This window comes from Tamandua tetradactyla, chromosome 4 (assembly GCF_023851605.1).
Source record: "Tamandua tetradactyla isolate mTamTet1 chromosome 4, mTamTet1.pri, whole genome shotgun sequence".
NCBI lineage: Eukaryota > Metazoa > Chordata > Mammalia > Pilosa > Myrmecophagidae > Tamandua > Tamandua tetradactyla.
Genome location: NC_135330.1, coordinates 182,817,918 through 182,839,209, shown reverse-complemented (window position 1 = coordinate 182,839,209; position 21,292 = coordinate 182,817,918). Strand labels below are relative to the sequence as shown.

Sequence of the window (21,292 nt, the reverse complement as noted above, 5' to 3'; positions counted from 1 at the left end):
GTTCAGGATGGGGTAGGGATCGGCGGACATAAGCCGCTAGGTTGATTCCTGTCGGTCTCAGGAGATATTGGTGCTGGGTGGGTCACCAGCCTTTTTATATAGTCCTCTACTTTTCATATTCAGACATATAACACTATTAGTTTATGCCAAGTGAATAACCTATTACTCTAACCTATAATGCGGGCTGATTTGTAGACCAGAATCTATTGTACTAAAGTTATAGGTTGTGCCTGTGTAGGACATGCCTGGAGCACAGGTGGGCAGGTGGGGGTAGAGACTTTCACTGGATATTTCAAAGATGTCCTGGTTAGTCCAGTGGATTATCTTTTACCTACATAGGTACATTTTTATTTGTCTAAAGAGCCAGTATTGGTCACCTAAAATAAAAGACCTAACTTTGACAGTGCTACATATCCATGGATAAATTTTCTAACATTTCATATTCCAGATAAAACCTTAAGGGTATCACTTCCATTCCTCCTAAGCTACTAGAATCCATGATAATGGACAAGATAATTAAACTCAAACAAGGTGTCTCTTATGGATTCATCCTTCATCTGCTCTGACTTGTCCTGATCCAGGGATGAATCTAGATGGACCTCAGGGATCAGGCCCTAGAGAAATGAGAGAAAGAGAGAATAAGATTATGTCCAGGAAAAACAGATTTGGTTTCGGAACTGGCCCTAGAGGCCAATTTACCTCCAAGCTTAATTTAAGTTTGTAGGAATTAGGGTTGAGCTTGGGAGTGAGCTAGACCTAACCCGTGGTTTGCAGGGAGGACCCATATGGGAAGAAGCATCCTCAAGTGAAGGAAGAGGTGAGAATCAAAGGGCATCAAGTGTCCTTTCAGAGGAGAAAAGGAGAGATGCTAACACAAAGTGTAAGGCAACAGGACAGCCCCAGAGGGAAGAAGGTTCTGAATGACAAATAGGCACAATGCTGGAGAAAGTTCCTGAGTCACTGCACCCCACATGGCTCTCAGTGCCCCAGTCTCACCCAACTCAGACATTTGCAGTGTACATAATGGCAAGGAAAACTCAGAACTCAGGCTCCATTTCAGTAACGTTCACTTGGTGGTAGTTGGGAAGGAGCTGAGTGACTGGAGAGAGGATTAGTGGGAATACTCAGTGAGTGTATACATAAATGTATATATGTTAAAAAATACCGTGAGAGTGTGAGAAGCCTTTAAGCCAAGATTGGGAATATACTAAAAAACTGAAGACGGAATGTGGAGGTAAAAGCATACGCCCTGGGTGAAGAAATAAAACTATGGGGTTCCTCACACATCAGAACACAATTTTCTTTACCCCAAATCTTTTTTTTCCTTTCCTACCCCCTCACCTCTGAAGGGAAAATGGGAGATATTAGTAAGAAAAAGATTTACGTAATTTATAAAGGGTCACTCTGAGGGATCTCAAAGACTTAAAGCTTAGGTTTCAAACTCAGACACCTAAAGGCCCTGAACAAGTAATAAGTTGTGTGGTGTATGCTGTGAGCAGGTACCCAGTGCAGACTCCGTGTGAGTGATGGCCATGGTGCCTAGCCAGAGGCTGCCTGGGCCACAGGGCCCATCTAAAGAGATTGCCTGCTTTCGTTTGCTTGAATGAGGTCCAGTGTTGATTGTCTGATATTTTTAGAGAAACCAGTAACTCCAATTTTTTATGTGAAGTCTCCTGATTTTTTAACTGATGGCTCATTTTATAAAAATGATACAGGTCCCAAAAAACCTAAAACTGGCCTACAGCAACTAGTTTTCCACCTCTGAATTAAAGGTTCTTCTGTGCCCAAAGACCTATTCCAACAATCCAAGGACTAAGAGAGGAGTGGTATCCAGAACCATGGGACCATGCAGCTCCTCCAAGATCCTGAAGGGAAGGCTCAGGGGTTTTAGTTTGCTAACGCTGCCAGAATGCAATACACTAGAAATGGGCTGGCTTTTATAAAGGGGATTTATTTAGTTACAAATCTACAGCTCTTTGGAGGAAGGGCAGCTGGCTTTCAACTGGCTGTGTCTGCCACACGGGAAGGCACATAGTGATGGTCTGCTGGCCCTTTCTCCTGGCTTCTGGGTTCAAACGACTTTCCCCAGGGTGATTCCTCTCTGCATCTCCAAACATCTGGATCTGAGCTGAGGCGTGCTGAGCTACACTGAGCTGTTTCTTTCACTTCTGACTTCTCCTTTTAAGCTCCAGCTAATTAAATTAAATGTCACTCATTGCGGAAGGCACTCCCCTTAATCGATCACAGATGTAATCAGTCATAGATGAAATTCACATGCTGATGATTTAAGATCTATACCAACAGAACAACTGGGTACCATCACCTGGCCAAGTTGACATCTGAACCTAACTACTACAGGGGGACAGCAACAAGGAGAAATGACAAAGGAAGATTTGAAAGAGAAGAGTACCTCCCTTAATCCCCAACACACCAACACATCTATACACACAGACATACCACCTGAGACAAACCCTGTGTGTATTGGAATGTGTGGTGGCTTGGGGCTGTGTACTCCAGGAAAACATGTTTTTAAACCTAATCCATTGCTGTGGGTGTGAACCCTTGTGAAAAGGGCTTTTTGATAAGGTCGCTTCAATTCAGGTGTAGCCTAGTTGTATCAGGATGAATCTGAAGTTTATTCTTGAAGGCCATATAAGGAAGGTCACAGAGTAAGAAAGCCAGAGGGAGCATTCAAAAGTTGAAAGCCAATGGAACCTGGAAGAAAAAGAGATGCCAGGAGAGGCTGCCATGTGACAGAATAGTCAAGGACCAAGAATCACCAGCAGCCAGCCCAGACCACCACAGTGTCCTGGCAGAAAGCTTCCTTGCTTTGATGATTGGTGCCTTGATTTTGGATTTCTCCTAGCCTTAAAACCATTAGCCAGAAAATTCCCAGTGTTTAAGCCAACCCATTACATAGAATTTTAGCTGCTAGGAAACCAAAGCAAAAGTTAACTTAGCTAAGAAAAGTAAAGAACTATTTATCTCCATCTTCTGGACTCTGGCTGCCTAACAGTGATTATTTTATTTCTGGTATTTGATGTTGTTGGCATAACTGAGGGTTTGCCTTTAGATAACTCACCTGACCCCTGACCCTGCCTTCCTCCAATCCTGATAGCAGGTCCCTGAATCTTTACAGGCAACGATACCCCTGAAAACAGCTTAGGAAAAGATTGAAGTTTCATCATAAAGCTGTTCTTCCATGATTTGGCACCAACCCAGCCTGGCTCCTAGCTCTCCTCTGGCCTCATTTTCAGAATCCTCATGACCAAAAGCTCTTTTGAAGTCTCCTTTTTGTAACCGGGCCACTGTCTTTGACTCCCCGTACTTTCTCAATATGTCATTGATCCTAGAAGTCCTCCTAGAAGAAAATTGCCTTTAATCTTCAACAGGCAGAATGAGCAAGAGCCCATTCCTCTTTTCCATGATGATGGACACGTGTCGATTCCACCAGCCCATCTGGGTTGTGATTTCTTTGCAGCCCTTCTCCTGAATATGAAGAAAGTAAAAGAAATGTGGGTGAGGGACAAGGCATCACTTGACCAAGAACTAAAATAAATATTCACATCAAATGGGTTCTTTGTAGTCTATGAGGGAAAAAAATGTAGGCTTCGAAAATCGTAATTTGTGATTGACTTTAGTTTCCAAAATATAAGGAATTTATATTCTGAATGTTCAGTTATTCCTATTTTCTTGGTTTTGTGTTTTGGATTCCTTGCGTTTCTTTCATAAAACACCAAAATAATTGGTATTTCTCCTGAAAATATCATAGTTTCTCTTTACACTAAAGAGGAAGGGAAAGTTGTCCATCCCTAGACCTTTGAAGTAGGAGGAAGAGTGTGTTGGTGTATTTGTGCCTCATCACCTGAAGAACTTCCACATAACACCCAAAAAAGAAAGAGCAGCTGTCCTTGGGGGAGAGTCGGGATGTTAACCTCTGTAGACATAGCTGGTAAGTGGGAAACATTAATGAGTCAGGTTAGAGAGATAATAAGAAAATCCAAGAGAGGATTTGGGTAGTACCAGGGATTTCAAAACCTGTGCCACTTAGGAAGCCTTTCTTATGCATGCAGTTGATTTTCTTTGCAAACCTGTGGTCACTGCCCCTGACCTCCTCCCACATCTCCCAGAGACTGGAATCCTGACTAGTGCTGTCTGCCCACCTGGCATCCTTTTGTCAGCTGCTTCCAGACTGCCCCAATGCCAGGGCACACTCCTGTTGCCTGGCTGTCCTAATATCTGTCCATAATTTCTACTGTCCTTTTTGCTAAACTCTTCCCCAGTTGCCTCTTCTACTTTTTGGAGGTCAGTTGAGTTGCTGGGTCCTGACTGCCCTCTGAACGGCCTGATCCATTTTGACTGAGTTATGGTTCTGTCATTCCAAACAGGTCACTGACAAAGCATTTTTATAACTAATTTCATTGAAGTTTTATAAATTGTCTGGATAAAGGATCCTGTAATGACATCTTCATATCTGTAGTTATCCTAAACTACTCCAGGGGGAGGCAGGATGATGAAATAAGACTTTTTCCAAAATTTTCCCTCACCATGCTGGTGGAATAGAGTGAGTGTGTGCTCTGGAGTCACACAGGCCTCAGCACAAATATCAGCTCTGCCACTTACGAGATGTACCAGCTTGGCAGGTCCCTTACCCAAGCTTTAATTTCTTCACCCATAAATGGGGAATGTAGTATCCACCTTATACGTTATATGAGGATTAGAAGCAATACATGTAAAGCATCCAGCAAAGTCTATAAAGCACAGTAACTATGCAATAAATGGTAGAGTTGCTGAGGTGGTTATTAATAAAAATAAATGGAGAGAAGAACATGATATACATTATAGGGAGTTTGTTCACTTTAACCTTCTGCTTATTGAATATTACCTAAATTTTTACCTCTGTGAAACTTTTCATATTTTTATGTCCTATTTTCCAAATAAGATCATATTCTCTTTGAATTATAGCACAGCTAACAGATATGGAGTGCCTATCCTGTGTCAGATGTTAAACACATCACATGTATCACATGCTTTGCCACATGTATCACTGGATTTAGTACCTTTTTTTTTTTGCATGGGCAGGCACCAGGAATCAAATCTGCATCTCCAGCATGGCAGGCAAGAATTCTGCCACTGAATCACCATTGCGCCGCCCCATTTCATTGGATTTAATTTCCACAATATCTATCAGGTAACAGCTAATATTCCAATTTGCTGATGAGGTAACTGGAACACCTCCTTTGTTTGTGCATATTTTGTCCTCTTTACTATCTCTTCTTTGAAGATTCCTACTACTCATCATTAAATTATCAGATAGGCACCAACTTTTCTGGAAGCCTTCTTTGAACAGGCCAAGCTGTAATACCTACTTCTTAGTACAGCTAGTGGCACCTATGAACATATGGTATACCAGTTATCCTGTTATTCAGCAACTAACTGTATATTGTGTTGCCTATCTCATGAGCTTCTAGAGGAAAGAGACTGTATTTTAGCACTAGCACAGTGCCTGGCATATCATAGGTACTAAATAAACTTTTTTGAATGAATACACAAATAATCTGGGGTGTAGCAAGGAATGGATACTGGATGGCAGGTAGGAGAGATGATGAGGCTTATTTTCAGGCAGGTTTGAATTTGAGGTTAAGAAAAGCATTTAAGCGAAGTGTTCCACTTCAGGCAGATGAAATCCAATCCAATGTACTGCTGTGGTCAACAAATACATCTACAAAATATTGCTGAGCATCATGAGGAAAGATGTTGGAAACAGAATAGAAACATCATCCTACCAATTTCTGCACCTGGAAAACTATATATGCTTTTGATTGCCAAATTTGAGAAATAAACAATAAAGCTAGGAAAAGTCCAGGAGGCAATATTCTCAAGCATACAGAGAGATTTTCATGAAAGGACTAATGGGGGAAAAAGTCTTACTTTCAGCTTGAAAATAAAAAAAGGAAAATATATTTCAGGAAAATGTAATGATTTATAGATTAAGCATATTCTTGTTTCTCTGATTTCATGGGAAACATGCCTGAAGGCTGTAAACAATTAAATTCAACACAAATGAGTTCAGTAACACAGTACATACATTTATGAACATAGATGTTTCATATTAAGCCAACATCACTGAGCACTTTCACATACATTATAAAATAGAATGCTCACAACCTCCCTGAGAGATTGGTATGATCATCTCAATATCACACATGAGGAAAGTAAACCCTGGATATACTAAGTTAATTACTCAGTCATCTAATTAGTGGCAGGCAAGACTTTTGACACAAATGAAGTATTACTTAATACATTCATCAATAAAATTTTGAAATTCAGTAACCCAAAAGGGTAGATTGGAACCTATACTTCACATGTGAAAAACATATAATATAATATAAGCTTCAACTATTTTATGTTGATTTTTTTGAACTTGAGAAATAGATGGACCCCACTTGAATCCAAAAAGTACTGGGGTTCCACAGTTTTGACCATTATACCATGACTCAAGTATGTACAGGTCTAAAATTGTGTATTTTCAGATTAAATACAAACAAAACTATAGAATCAATAAACTTCTAATTAGCAACATTTCTTCATCATAATAGATGAGTTGTTTTGGTATATCTAAAATGCTAATAAAGTTGAATATTTCGTGTTTCTTTGGATTGGTAGCATAATATACCATCATTTGAGACATCATGATTATATTTATTTTAAACAGTGATTCATTATTTAGATTAGCTAATCAATTTTAAAATGTACCATCAAAACACAGTGCTGAAAAATAAAAATAGCTGCTTTTATGAATGTTAGTACAAGCAAAAACAAAATCCATATAAGATACCTACTCGTAAGAATATGCTGTAAAAACTAAGATACAGGTTCTTTTAATTTCACTATTCATGTATAACAATTTGTGACATAAAGTGATTCAGTTATGTACTCAAATTGCTGTGAAATTATCTTTCATATACTATACCTTAAAGTCTTTAGGCTTTCACTGGAGTTTATGTCATTTATATGGTACGTTTTATTTCTATTCTTTTTATATTATCCCTCAACACTTAAACAGGTACATTATTTTCATCATGCTATATTGTCTTCATCATGTCAAACCAAAATCTTAAGTTGTTAAGAGTAAGACAATGTCTTGCTTTAGGAAAATGTATTTTAATAGTGAGAAAAACTTTTGACTTTGTGACTTGTCAAAGATTTTAACATGAATACAATAGGCATGACATAATCATAATTTTGAATTTAAGACAAGCTCACCTTAAGGTTGAAAGACATGCTTATTCCATATAAGCAGTTAACATCGTTTCTTTAGGGTCTTGCCTGGTGAGTCCATGATCATGAACACCGTTCTGAGTGCAGATGTGGCAATGCTATGACAACTCTCATTTCTAAGACTGGCATTCAGATGATCCACAGTATGCTGAAATTTTTCAGATTTTCAAATAAAAGAAGCACAACATTGCCTAACAGAACTCTTGGACGCTGGAGGATATAATTCTCTCTCTCTGTGTATATATGTATAGTTAGACATAAGCTAGTTCAGTCATGTTCACCCCATGGTTCTACTTACTAGTATTGTCCTGCCTTGAAATTGTCCTTTTGTACTTCTTTTCCAAGAGGACAACACACTGGGAAATTTCTCCAATAGAGGGGTCAAAAGCCATGGATGATGGCACATGCTTGGAGCAGTACTGACATAAATACATTCAGCCCTATCAGCAGACAGACAGGCACCTTCCGATGTATACGGATGGTCGAAATCCAACATAGATGTGAACTTCCCAGCCTGTGAACTTTATAAATCACCTTACACAGAAGGTAAGAGAAAGTGGCTCTCCTTCTTAACTTAGGGAAGAATTAGTGGAAATAAAACAGAGAGTTTAGGTTATAGCTGACAAAGTTTCTGGCAGAAACAATTATCAAGATAGGCTTGATGTGCTCAGGTTGTACAAAGGAGACTTTCCAGTACGGAATGAATGCTGGGGAAGGGTTTAGAATCACCTTTCCTGAAGGTCTTTAAAGGTAGGATGAATTTCCACCTGTCTGGGGTGGGTGATGTAGAGCCTGTGCAAGGGGGAAGAAAAGGGATCAGAGCTCCCTTCAAGGTCTTTTCTAGTTCCATTATTCTGTAATTCCTCTACCACTTGAAATAAAAAAGGTGAGACTCTGAATGCACTTTGGGAAACTGGAAGGTCCTGAGGGGCTCTGCCCGTTCTTATATGTGATGTATTTTCCTATGTGGTGGGAAGTCCCTCAAATTATAGAAAAGCCTTTGTATTTGGTCTCTTATAAACACCAGTTTAGAACTTTTCTGTAGCCAATGAGTACAACAAAATGCTTGTGGTCAAATAAAAAGGTATTAAGGATAGAATGGAAACCTTCAGCATACTATAGGAAAAGCCATGCTAAGAGCACTTCAGAATTACTAGAATAGTTCCGGTTACTATACCTCCAGGCCAGAGGGAAACTTGCTGAAAGAGAGTGAAGTAGAAAGACCAGATTATCAGTCCAGAAATAAGAAGCCTTCAAGGACAAGATTGAATTCTGTAAATTCACGAAGAACAGAGGTAGAGTGAACACAGATTTATGACTAAACCTAGCACACAAGTATTTGGGGGACCTTCCCTTAATTTGGAAGAGACAAATTTGCTACTATTCACAGAAGGCATGCATTTCTTACAAGAAATAAATCCCTGGAACTCCTTTTCCTATAATTAGTAATACGAAGATTTTTAAAAGCTTAAATAAATTAATTGGTGGTAGAAACACAAATTGTCATTAAGGAATGTTGGGATTTTAAAGCATCTGATGTCAGCAGTGAGAACAATCGCACCATCTCACCATATACTCCTTGCACCATCATAAGAAAACAGAGCCCTGGGCTGGGTGGACCTTTGGTTACTGCAGTGACCTAAGAGACCACAAACAAAGAGGCTGACCTCCATCTCCAGGGAAGTTGCATGGATTTAAAGCAGACTGAAGTCTTTTTCAATCTAAAGAAATAGCTATTTGCAAGTTACTGGTTTTATGCCAAACAAATGAAGGTCGCATATTGCATGGTATTTCACAAGGCCAAAAGTAGGCCTTAAGTGCTTAAGAATGCTTCCTATTTTGTCCTTCCTCTAAGTATTTATAATTCACTAAAGATCATTCCCCTAAATGCCTCTTGAATTACATTTAATAAGCCTTCATTGATTCATAGCAAACATTTATTGAATGCCGATATATCTATCTTGGGTTATAAGCATTAATAAAACAATTCCTGCCCTCAAGGAGCTCACCATCAAATGGATAAATTACTGTAAAGAGTAGTGAGGGCTATGTACAAAAAGATGCTCTGTTCTCATTCCCTGAGCAGTGACAGTTTCTGGGCACACACACTGGAAAGTCACCACTGCAGACACCTGAGATTCCTTGCCTAATGGCTTTCCAGGTGGCCAAAGCATGCTCAACTCAGTGGCCTGGCAGCCCCAAGTCTGGGGGAGTTAATGGCCCTGGGAGCCCACAGGGTTGGTAGATTATTATTTCAGCTTCTTCCTCACTCCAGCAGATCAGGGGGAACTAAAATACATGCTAAAAAATGACCAAGGATGAAAACCTGGTGAGTCTCATATTTAAGGGGGGGTTGGTGGAAGAAGGAACTATTAAAGGAGACAAAAAAGAATCATCAACTGGTTTTGGATACTAATAAAAAAGAGTTTTGAAAGTAGGCAAAGCCCAGGTCTGGAGAGAGGTCAGACTGAATGAGAATTAAGAACAGGCTTTAATTTGAACAGTTAGTTAAGAGGTCCTTGGTTTCCTTGGACAATACTAGTAGAATGGCTGTTTGAAAGGTTGAGTAAAGAATGAGAGTTGGGAGAGTAAACTGTTATGAAAATCCTCAATGAAATTTGTGCATTTAAATCAGTGGTACAACTTGATTATTCAGCATCTTGGTACTCACAAAAATGTTTTGCATTTATTGTACCATATAATCATCACAACCTATGAAGTAGATGGGGTGGTTGCTATCCGTTCCCAATTTCTATGGAGGGGTTGACCATAGAAAACAGATAGTGTTGAGTTAAATATATATATATATATATTGCTGGCTATTATTTTAATCACATTGTGCATTTGTTTTTTTCCTAGTAATTAGGATACTGTTTAATGTCAATAATCTGCTAAAATACTTAAGAATGAAATGATATGATATTTGAGATTGCTTCCAAATCATTTGAGTAAAGGGCAATGGGCTTCAAATGAGGGGTGAGTCCAGGGCTTGGCGAATTATGGGGCTCCAGGGGTTAAGGGACAAATCAGGGCTTAGGGCCCCAGGGCTGAAGTCTAGAGACATTGCATGGTAGGTACATCTAGAGAAGTATCATTTAGGACTGGTTGGTAAACATGGGTCAAAGATCAGAGTGAAGAATCAAAACACAGAGACAGTTGTTAAGAGCACATCCAGTTAAGAAGTAATGGAGCAGGAGTCAGAAATTCTAAAATAGTGGTGGGGAATGGAAGGCTGAAGAAATGGGAATGGATCTTTATGCCATCCCAAGAGATGAAAGCAGTGGTTAACCCTGGCTGCACATTAAAATCCCTTAGGGAGTTTAAAAATACATCCATCCTGCACCTAACCCCCAGAGATTATGATGGTATTAAAAAAAAAAAAAACATTCTTCAGGATTGAGAGCCCCTGAATTAAAATGTTCGCTGGCACATTCCCAAATTGCTGTGAAGATGATTTATGTAATGTGCCATGCTCATAGTAGGTACACAACAAATTTCCGTTTCTTCTTCATCCTTTTTTTCCCTTCTACATTATTTAAATATAATGGAAATGGATTTCCTTTTCAACCACACACCATATGTTCTACAAGCCTTGCAAAAAAAATTTGTCCTTATTTTTCAAAATTGTGACCTATGAGATCACTGCAAAAGAAATCATTTTTTAGCCATCATTTTATTTATTTTGCCAAAATTGCACTTTTGAGTCTGTTGTTGGCAGGGGCGGTAGCATCTTTTTAAAGCATTATGGCATACTCGACACTGTCATTACGGAAACCTGATATAAAACTTTCTTTCTATCCTGCTTTGATATTGATTTAATATCAGAAGACCATTTCTCCTCATCTCAACCAGAAGCTAAAAGGAACTTGAGGAAGGACATTTCCTGAGCAAGGTATTGCTCACCTAACCTAAAATAAAAGACAAGTTTTCCCTTTCATCTGAAATTTTCTGCTGCTTATGGAACTATATGTTAAGGATTCTAAATGAAAACAGATAAATCTGAAAGGCACTTTTTGCTTATTTAATCTATGCTTAATTCTTCACTTATAATTATCCTCAGTAGGGAGAACCTAGTTCACATTGATTAAAACAGGATCTCTCTGTAAAAGTATTAAAAGCTATAAATATGTTAGCACTATTATTTCTTTCCCTTCAATACTTCACCTCTCATCTCTTTCCTGCTTTTAGAATTGGTCAGGCTTCCAGTGCCAAGTTAAACAGAAGCAATGATTGTGAGCATCTTCATTTTATTCCCAATCTTAAAGAAAGTATTTAGCTAAATATTCTATAGAAATATTTCCTTTCAGAATAAATTTAATAGTATATTCAAATGTTTGGTTTAGGGTTTTGGTGCATATATTCTCTTTTTTATTGAGGTAAAATGATCTACATATAGTTTATTATTTAATGTATTGTGACACATGTGTATGCCTATACCACTGTGTTGACTTGAAAGGATTATATGCCCTAGAAAAGCCATGTCTTAATCCTAATCCCATCATATGGAGACAGGTTTTCTTTTAATCCCTATGCAGCACTTTAGGTTGGAGACTTGATTAGATTATCTCCATGAAGATGTGACTCACCTGATTGTGGGTATTAATTAGAGGGGGATGTAACTCCACCCAGCCCAGGTGGATCTTGATTAGTTTGCTGGAATCCTTTTAAAGAGGAAGCATTTTGGAGAGAGAGAGACGAAAGAGCCACAGGATTGCAAGAGATCCTTGAGAGATGAGAGAGCCCACACAGCCAGAAACCTTTGGAGATGAAGAAGGAAAACGCCCCTGGGGGAGCTTCATGAAACCAGAAGCCTGGAGAGAAAGCTAGCAGAAGTCACCATGTGCCTTTTCAGTTGAGAGAGAAACCCTGAACGTCATTGGCCTTTCTTGAGTGAAGGTAACTCAACTCTTGTTGGTGCGTTAAACTGGACATTTATATAGACTTGCTTTAGTTTGGACATTTTCACAGTCTTTGAACTGTAAACTAGTAACTTATTAAATTCCTGTTTATAAAAGCCATTTCACGTCTGCTACTTTACATTTTGGCAGCTAGCAAATTAGAACAGTCACTGACACTCCAATCAAGATACAGCACATTTCTGGGCGCCCAGGTGATTCAGTGGTAGAATGCTCACCTTCCATGTGGGAGACCTGGGTTCGATTCCCAGATCATGCAACACCACCACCACCCCCCAAAAAAGAAATAGTATAATTCGGGCCATGCAATGGTGGCTCAGTGGCAGAATTCTCGCCTGCTGTGCCGGAGACCTGGGTTTGAAGTCCAATCCCCCATCGTCATCAACAGCTATGATTTTGATCACTGTTGATTAAAATTGTTTCCTTTTCAAACTCAAATGAAATGAATCACAATACTATGTTCGTTTCTTTTAGTCAACATAATGTTTTAAGATTCATCTATGTTTTTTATGTTCCAGTAGTTCTTCTTCTCTTCTTTTTTTTTTTTAGTTCTGAGTAGAAGTCCATTGTATGATTATACCACAATTTTTTTTTTTTTTTTACTTGTGTCTCTGGTTGATGGATATTTGAGTTGTTTTCAGTTTGGGGCTGCTGTAAGTAAAACTGCTCTAAATATTAGTGTACAAGTTCTTTTGTGGGCATGCATTTTCATTTCTCTGGGAGGAGAGTCGTTAAGCCATAGGGAAGGTAGATGTTTTGCTTTATAAGAAACTGTCACTCAGTTTTCCAGGCAATTACACTATTTACAAGAGTTCTAGCTGATCCACATCCTTCGCTAACATTTGTGTTAGTCTTTTAAACTTTAGTTGTTCTGGTGGGTGTAAAGTGGCACCACATTTTGATTTTAATTTGCATTTTCCTGATGCTGAATGATGTTGAGCACATTTACATGCCTTTTTTCATATTCGTATATCTTTCTTTGTGAAGCATCTCTTCAAATCTTTCATCCATTTTTTTTAATTGGGTTGTCTTCTATTGTTGATTTGAAGAGGAGCATTACATATTTTGAAAACAACTTCTTTGTCAGATATGTGTATTATGGGCATTTTCTCCTTGCTTATCACTTACCTTTAGATTTTCTTAAGGGAATGTTTTGATGTGTCTTCTCTAAGAAATCTTTATGTACCCCCAGGTCACAAATATGTTTTCATGTTTTATTCTAGAAAGCTTTATAGTTTACTTAGAAATATAATTCAACTTAAATTAATTTTCCTTAAAGTAACTTCTTTGAATTAGGGATCAAGATAGAGGTGTTTTTTTTTTTTTTTTTTTGCCATGTATTTATCCAGGCATTCCACACCTATTCATTGAAAAGACTTTGCTTATCCTCTTTAATTGCTTGGCTATCTTTCCCAAAAATCAATTGACCATAGATGTGTAGTCTACTTCTGTACCTTCTATTGTGTTCCATTTATCTGGATATCTACCTTTACACCAAATACCACACTGTAGTGATTACTCTAGCTTTAGACTAAGTCTTGAAATTTGTTAGTGTGGCTATTCGACTTTTACAAGATTAATTTGCTGTTCTAAGTTTTTCATTTCCATACGAATCTTACAAATCAACTTGTCAATTTCTATAAAAATTTCCTATTGGGATTTTGATTGTGATTATGTTGAATATATAAGGGAGAACTGACATCTTAACAATATTGAGTCTTCCAATCCATATGCATAATATAGCTCTCTGTTCATTTGGGTATTTTATCATTTCTTTCAGCACCATTTCATAACCTTCAATGTGGAGATATTAAACCTCTTTTGTTATATATATACCTAAGTATTTTATTTATTTTTAGTATTATAATGGGAAATACATTTCTTTTCCAACTGTTGCTGTTGCTAGTATATAAAAATATTATTTTTTTAATTTTGAAGAACTTTTATTTTGAAATAATTTAAGATGCATGATGCTTCAAAAATAGTTTGGAGATTTATGTATCCTTCACTCTGCTTTCTCCAATGATAACATCTTATATAACCATATTTCATTATCAAAAACAGGACATTGACATTGGTGCAATGGTAGTATATAAACTATAATCTTAATTTGAATTTCATCAATTTTCACAAGTTCTTAGATTTTTTGGTGTATAATATTATGTAAGTTTATAATATATAGAGATAAATGTCAACATTACCACTTGATTTTTTATATTGATCATATGTCATTTTGCTAAATTCACTTATTAGTTTTTGAAGATTTTCTCGGTTAGCTAGCATTTTCTACATAAATAATTATATCATCTGTGAATAAAGACAGTTTTATTTCTTCTCTATTTTTGTGAGCTGTAAATTCCAATGAAGATTTAATCTCCAGAGCCCTTGCAATGCAAGTCTGGTCTGCTTCATATTTTGGCAACTTGGGACATTTTTATAAGAATGTATTCATTTCATAATTAGAGAAATGAGACCCTGATATAGACAAATATTTTATATATCATGTCTTAGAACGTAAGAGCTCAAAAGCCAAGTAAATACCATAGTCAAAAATAATAATAAGCAGTTAAAGTCAGGAAAAGAAGGAGCACAGTGGTCCTCATTTTAGAGAAGGAGATGAGGTCATGCAACTTAAACTCCAGGTGGCAAAGTGTGCTGGCATGTGGCCTCTTTGTGCCCAATTGGTTCTGATGTAGTCATTTCAAAGGTACTACATGGCATCTGAGAGTGTTTTTCCAGCACTCCAATTTGGATTCAAATTTAGCACTTCTGGCTGTGAAACCAGAAGGCTGTCTTTGAGAAAGCAAGACACAAGAGAAGACAATCGTGATCAACGAATTAATTATTTTTTTAAATATGGCCAGAAAAATTTTAATTATACATATATGAGTCTCATTTGTGATACATTATATATCTACTCATAATGGTGCTCTGGAGACTGGATTAGTTTATAATATGTTTATAAAACTAGCTCTGTTTGCTGAATCAATAAAGGTGTACAAATCTTGCCTTTTCTTATCAACTACTACTATTAAAATAATTTTATATGTTTAGGGCTTTTGCTACTTTTCACTTTACTTTGGATCAATTTTTAATACATGAAATAATGCTGTATACACTTACATATAATGCTAAATTAACTCTCATTTAAAAATATACACCATGATTTAAATAAATCTCTGTTGATCTTTTAAATGTAATCTTGTTAAAATTTATATATTGAAATCTACTTAAAGACATTCCATAAGCTCTTTTGCAGCTACCATTTTTTAGGGGGGCGGGGAGGGATGTGTGGCCCGGGAATAGCCCTGGGTCTCCCGCATGGAAGGCGAGCATTCTACCACTGAACCACCCGTGCACCCGCAGCTATCATTTTTAAATACTTACCAGATAGTTGGCAAACATCAACTCACGGAATCCTCTCAAAATCCTGCAAGATGAATATACGCATCGCTATTTCAAAGATAAGAAAACCCAATTTCAAAGCAGTAACTTGTCCAAGGTCAAATTCCTACTAGTAGGATTTGAACCCAAGTCTTTCTAAAGCACTTTGGAATACTCTTTACTGCCTCCTACTTTTTCTTACTGATGACAGTGAAATGGTCTTACCATCATTCTGAAAAATGAGACAGGACATTCTAATAGCTTTACTAAGTAAGACAATGACTATGGACCAGAGTAGAAGAGGCTCAGTAGAAGTATTAGAATTCTGTTAATAATCGAATTGTTCATGAACCTATTCTCTAAAACCATTCGGCCCCAGTGGCCTGCAGAGGGCAGCACTAGGCTGGCTCACGGAGGACAGATCACTGGAGTAAGAGAATTACCTTGCTGAGCTCTCATAATTACCTTGCTGTAAGTACAGCTCTGGTCCCTGAGAAGCAGGAGGCGCTTTTGAGCTCAAATCATGAGGGCTTACCTCAGAATCAGGGCAGGGATAGAGGACAGAAAAGAGGGTCCTTTTCCTCCCCTCTTGGTTTCTCCTCTGTTCTCAAATACAGATTTTCTCAAATACCTCAATACACACAGCGATCCTGTCAGCAGCTGGAAGATGAGTTTTTTCTGCGTCAAATGCTATCTTCAAAAATACTTCTGTATTTTCTGTGGTACAAATTTCAAATGATTTTCATGAAACCACGTAAAGAATTATAAAGAACCTTAAATTTCAATACAACATAACAAGGATTTTTCTTTTCTTTTTTCTAAGGAAAGACTGCTCACTGTGAAGAAAAAATGCTGCTTAAAAAACTGAAATAACAGCCACTTGACATAATAGAAATCAACCAATGAAGACTTCTTTATATACAATTTTATATTGAATTTTTAATCTCCTAGTTTACTGATAAAGTGTTAAAATGAGAAAGACTAATGAGTTTTTACAATCCATGATTATTGAAATAGAGGTTCTTAAATTTTTATTGGTAATTTTACTTTCTATTAGAAAGTGATTATTAGTGAACTAATAATCTGGAGCCTGGAACAGACACAGATCCTAGTCTCTGGCCATTTACTTCCATGTGCTTAGGCAAAGAACACCTCTTCTCTGGGCTTCAGGCTCCTTGATTCTAAAAAAGATCATAAGCCTTGCATCAGGTATTTGGTAAGGAAAATGGGCTCATCTTTTCCTCTTCTTTCAGGGTATAAAATAATCCAAATGGATACTCATTGTTGTTAAAAAGAACTTGTTTGTACAGCAGTTTATTAAATATAATCATCTTCACAGTACTCCGTGTTATCTATTTTATTGACAAACAAACCACAATTTAGAGAGGTGATATGACTTTACAATGGTCATGCAGATGGCAAATGGCTGAACCAGAACTTAAAACCCTCATCTTCGCCTCCAAATCCTGTTTCCTTTCTTCTTCGCCATACTACCTGGTCAAATTTGTGAAGGGAAATGTGAAGGTATAAACACTGAAAATGCATCTCACGTGGAGGAAGGGGGAAGAGGTGGAGTTGTTTCCAAATGGTTCTAACTTTTTAATGAGATTGGTGCTAGAGAACCTCATCTTTAAGCAAGTATTTTTTTGATAAAGACTTAGAATGATTTTCTACTCCAAATTGATGGCTTTACAAATGAACTTAAGCCAATGGTTTGGATTCAAAGTTGTATTTAGAATGAGTTTAATGCCATTGAAAATTTTGTATATGATATTAAAAATTTTGAAAACGAACTGAATGTCCAAGAACTTGAATAGGAATTAATTATGTAAATTGTGGTATATCCATTAAGACAATATTATGGACTCATTAATCATCGAGGTTTAGTTTATTTGATGATATAGAAAAACATGAGATACAATATTGAGTGTAAAAGGAGGTTACAAAACAGTGTGTATAGTACAATTATATGTGCATATATATATATGTACACACACACATATACATGCACACAGGAAAAGACCAGGTGTATACATCCTAAGACATTAATAGTGGCTATCTCTGTAGCTGCATTCATGCTTGATTTTTATCTATTAAGTGATTTTTTTTGTGGTTTCCTAATTTTTCAGAGTACATTTGTTATCTTGGAAGCAGAAAAGCTGTTTTTTTTGAAAGACTGTATACATATAACATTGCCAATAAAATAAAAATAATTTTGAGATCTATCTATCTATAAAATATATATATATATATATATTGAGATATATATATCTCAGAGAGAGAGTGTGTGTGTGTGTCTTCCAAACCAAAAGTGCTAAAAGAAGACTTTGGAAATACAAAAAGAAGGTATGAATTGAAAATAAAAAGCCATCCTGAGTATACACTAGGGAAAATGGAGTAGAACCTAATAAGACTCTGGGAGATCAAATTGGAGCTAAGCATTGGAATTTGATTGAATAGTTTTCTTATAGGAAAATGGTGAATACATTCATTTATCACTAGAACGCTTTTGAAATTCTGCAAATAAAGATTAATCTTTTTGCCTGGGATTCTGATATAGGATCCCAGGGAGAATTATGAATGTGAGTAGAGAATGTGGGCATTTTTGCAAGTACTATAAGAGAATTGCGGAGTCAATTTGGAGCCGAACAAGTGAAACAAAATGTCCAATATCAAGTGAGCAAAATCAATCTCTTATCTTTTTCTCCCTCCGTCCCTGTGTTCTTTCCTTCCTTCTTACCTGCTTTGCTTTCCTTTATTTCCGTATATATATGTTAACTTTGGTCCCATTCTATAAACCAAAGATTAGAAATTGTGTGATACATTCATGGGTGTTATTACATTTGGGATTATGTTAAATCTTATTATATTCTGGGTATAAAAAAGCAAAACAAAGCAAAATTTACCAAATACAGAGAACTAGTAATTAAATAAAATATTGGGAAAGAGTAAGGTCTTACCCAGTTTTCTCTGTAGTAAATTCTAAAACAATCTACTTTTAACACAAAAACAGCCTTGGAAACCACAAATAAAATGTAGCAGCCCTTCATATCATTCAAATCTGTGATCTCTGATGGAGGAACATGAAGTATAATTGTGAGGCTCAGTCTAATTTTATGGGACATGATCCATTTGGTTCTTTCAACAACAATCTGAAATTAATCAAGTACTGCAGTTTTCACTTCTGAGAAAGCTGACTAGGAGGCATTAAATGGTTTGCCTTTGGAAGCGGCACAGCCAGCCTTCAAATCCCTGTCTCTTGGTTTCAGTGTTCCTTCTGTATTTTATTAGTTTTACTGGTTTTAAACTGTAAACTGGGTCTGCACACAATGAGACTTTAGGATAAGAATCATGTCTTGGGAATAACTATAGGGTAATTTTGTATTTATATCATACACTGAATGTTAATGTTAGCTGGGAATCTTGTAAAAATATAATTTGTGTAAAAGAGTTAATGTGTCAAACCCAAGGGAATTATCTTGGTTTGATTCTGTGGCACGTATCATACACATTCCGCTTGGATATTCCAGCTGTATCTTTATACATACTTTTAAGTTAATTTTATGTATGATGAAAAAAACATTAGTGCTTGTGCTCGAGAGGTCACCAGCCCACTCAATTGTTCTGTGAGGCACATCAAATATAAAAGCATGACAAAGAACAAATGCTATTCTCTCCTATGCAGAGACTAACTGAATTCTGCTGCTGCTGAGGTAATTTAATAATATATATTTATAGAACTAAATGGCCCATCTGGTCATCATGTGCTTCAAATCAATCACTGAGTACAATGAATAAAAGGGGACTATTCAAAATGGCTTTTGAGACCAATTGGTCAAATTGGTCATTTGACCAACATGGAAATGTTTGTGGGGTTTGCAGACAAACAAGGCCCTCTCTTGGCATTATTACCTTGTGAGAAGCACTTGTTCAAGCAGAAGAGGAAGAAGCACTTTAATCATCCAGAAAACGAATTATTTTCTTTCTTTAAAATATCTTACTGGATTTCTCCTTTGAAGTCTGTCTCGAATGCCTTAGGATGAAAGAGCTGAAGACATTGAGAGAAGTAATCAAAATATATTAAGCAATCAAAAATGTCTTTAATTGAGAGGCATTTTTGCATAGCCGAGAAGCAATAGTGTGAGGGTCTTAAAATCTGGATTTCAGTTCTGGGTCTGCCTTTAGCTATGTGTTCTTGGACAAATTACTATGATTCTGAATTGCAGTTTCTGTATGTTTAAATTGGGGAGAACAAGACTGATCTTAAGTTGTGATGATTAGAGGTAAATGGCAGCCACTATAATTTATGTAAAAATAGTGTTTGTGTATAAGATGATTATAGTCACATAATGAGAAGTGCGTGGGACCATAACTTCGAGGACGCAAGCATTCCCTGTGCTGGCTCTGAGGAGCCTGGAGTGTCAGAAATTAGAATAGAGATCGTGGGATTCTCAGAAGCTCAACAGACTATCGGCTGAATAGTAATATCCCATTGCCTGCTGGGGAAAAAAAATCAAACAGTGTTCAGAGCTTAACCTGGCCCAGAAAAAGGTTTTGACACTGACCTCCACCAGCCTCACATACCTGGATGAAGGGGGGTGGACAGTATGGAGATACACCAGTTAGGAAGTCAGCTGCTGCTATCATCTTCAACTCGGTTGGTTTTTCTGGTTTTCTTCCTGCATGAGCGGGCACCGGGAATCGAATCGAACCCGGAGTCTCCAGCACGGCAGGCGAAAACCCTGCCACTGAGCCACAGCCGCACTCGTTTTCAAGTTGTTTTTGAAGGTATTATCTTGTCCTTTGTCCTCCAAACAGATCATAATCAGACTCCTGGGCAACCCATGTCAACCTCAGAATTCTACATTCCAGAGGTTATATACCAGCTAGAAGAAAGCCACCATTCTTCACCGTTCACTTTCACATCTTACCTCATTTTACAGCTCCTTTTAGAGTTGAGAAAACTATAAAAAGTCTTCATCATTAGGGGAGCGTCTGAGGAATCATATGGAACATACCTTAGGACAGACAGGACGTTGGAGCCTGGGTCCACTGACTTCCATGCCCTGTTGGGTGGGGGTGAGGGGGCGCCCTTGGGGACATTAACTCCCCTCACTGCTCCAGGCTTCACCGCACATGGCTTCAGAGAAAGCAGAGAGATAGATGCCATGTGGGTCACTGGCCATGAGGCCAGGAAATTCACCAGAGTTGCACCAGAAACATAGGGGTCAAAGGGCCATGGCGTGTGCATAACAACTGTCCACTATACTTCCAATTATTGAATATGTAAGAAAAATATATTTAATGCATTTTCAGGAAATAAAAATGGCAATACATTTCCAAATTTTGGCCTATATTTTTATTCTAATGTATATTCTGACAGTCAGTCTGGCATGTTATTGTGAGGGGAGGGGTCATATGGAATGAATGATGGAAGGACTGCATGAGGTCAGATGCAACTTGTAGAAGATAAACATAATATTGCCACTTAACTATTAAGCTAAAAAATGAGCTTCCGAAGGCCAGGGAAATGTCCAGTCTTGCTTTTAGACTCTGGCCAAGAACAAATTTGGGGGCACACTAGGCCCTCCATAAATATTGACAGACTGATATATGCATACTCTCTAAAACATTATCCATTTTAGAGACACTTGGGGAACAGTTTTATTTATCTTAGAAGTTTGTGGTAAGCTGATGTACCTTCAATTTTG

General features: G+C 37.5%; 1 long non-coding RNA gene across 5 annotated transcripts; it reads right to left on the bottom strand.

Moving 5' to 3' along the window:
• Positions 1-8: 8 nt before the first annotated feature.
• LOC143681577 (uncharacterized) lies at positions 9-20,411 on the bottom strand. Of its 5 annotated transcripts, none has more exons than XR_013174742.1 (7): positions 20,166-20,411; positions 19,494-19,629; positions 16,213-16,298; positions 15,585-15,627; positions 7,267-7,429; positions 3,083-3,489; positions 9-614 (listed from the first exon to the last, which is right to left on the bottom strand). It is a non-coding gene; the product is annotated as an uncharacterized LOC143681577 (long non-coding RNA). The 5 variants fall into 5 exon arrangements; XR_013174741.1 differs by lacking the exon at positions 7,267-7,429 and having other exon boundaries at positions 3,083-3,161; positions 3,247-3,489; XR_013174738.1 differs by lacking the exon at positions 7,267-7,429.
• Positions 20,412-21,292: the final 881 nt, after the last annotated feature.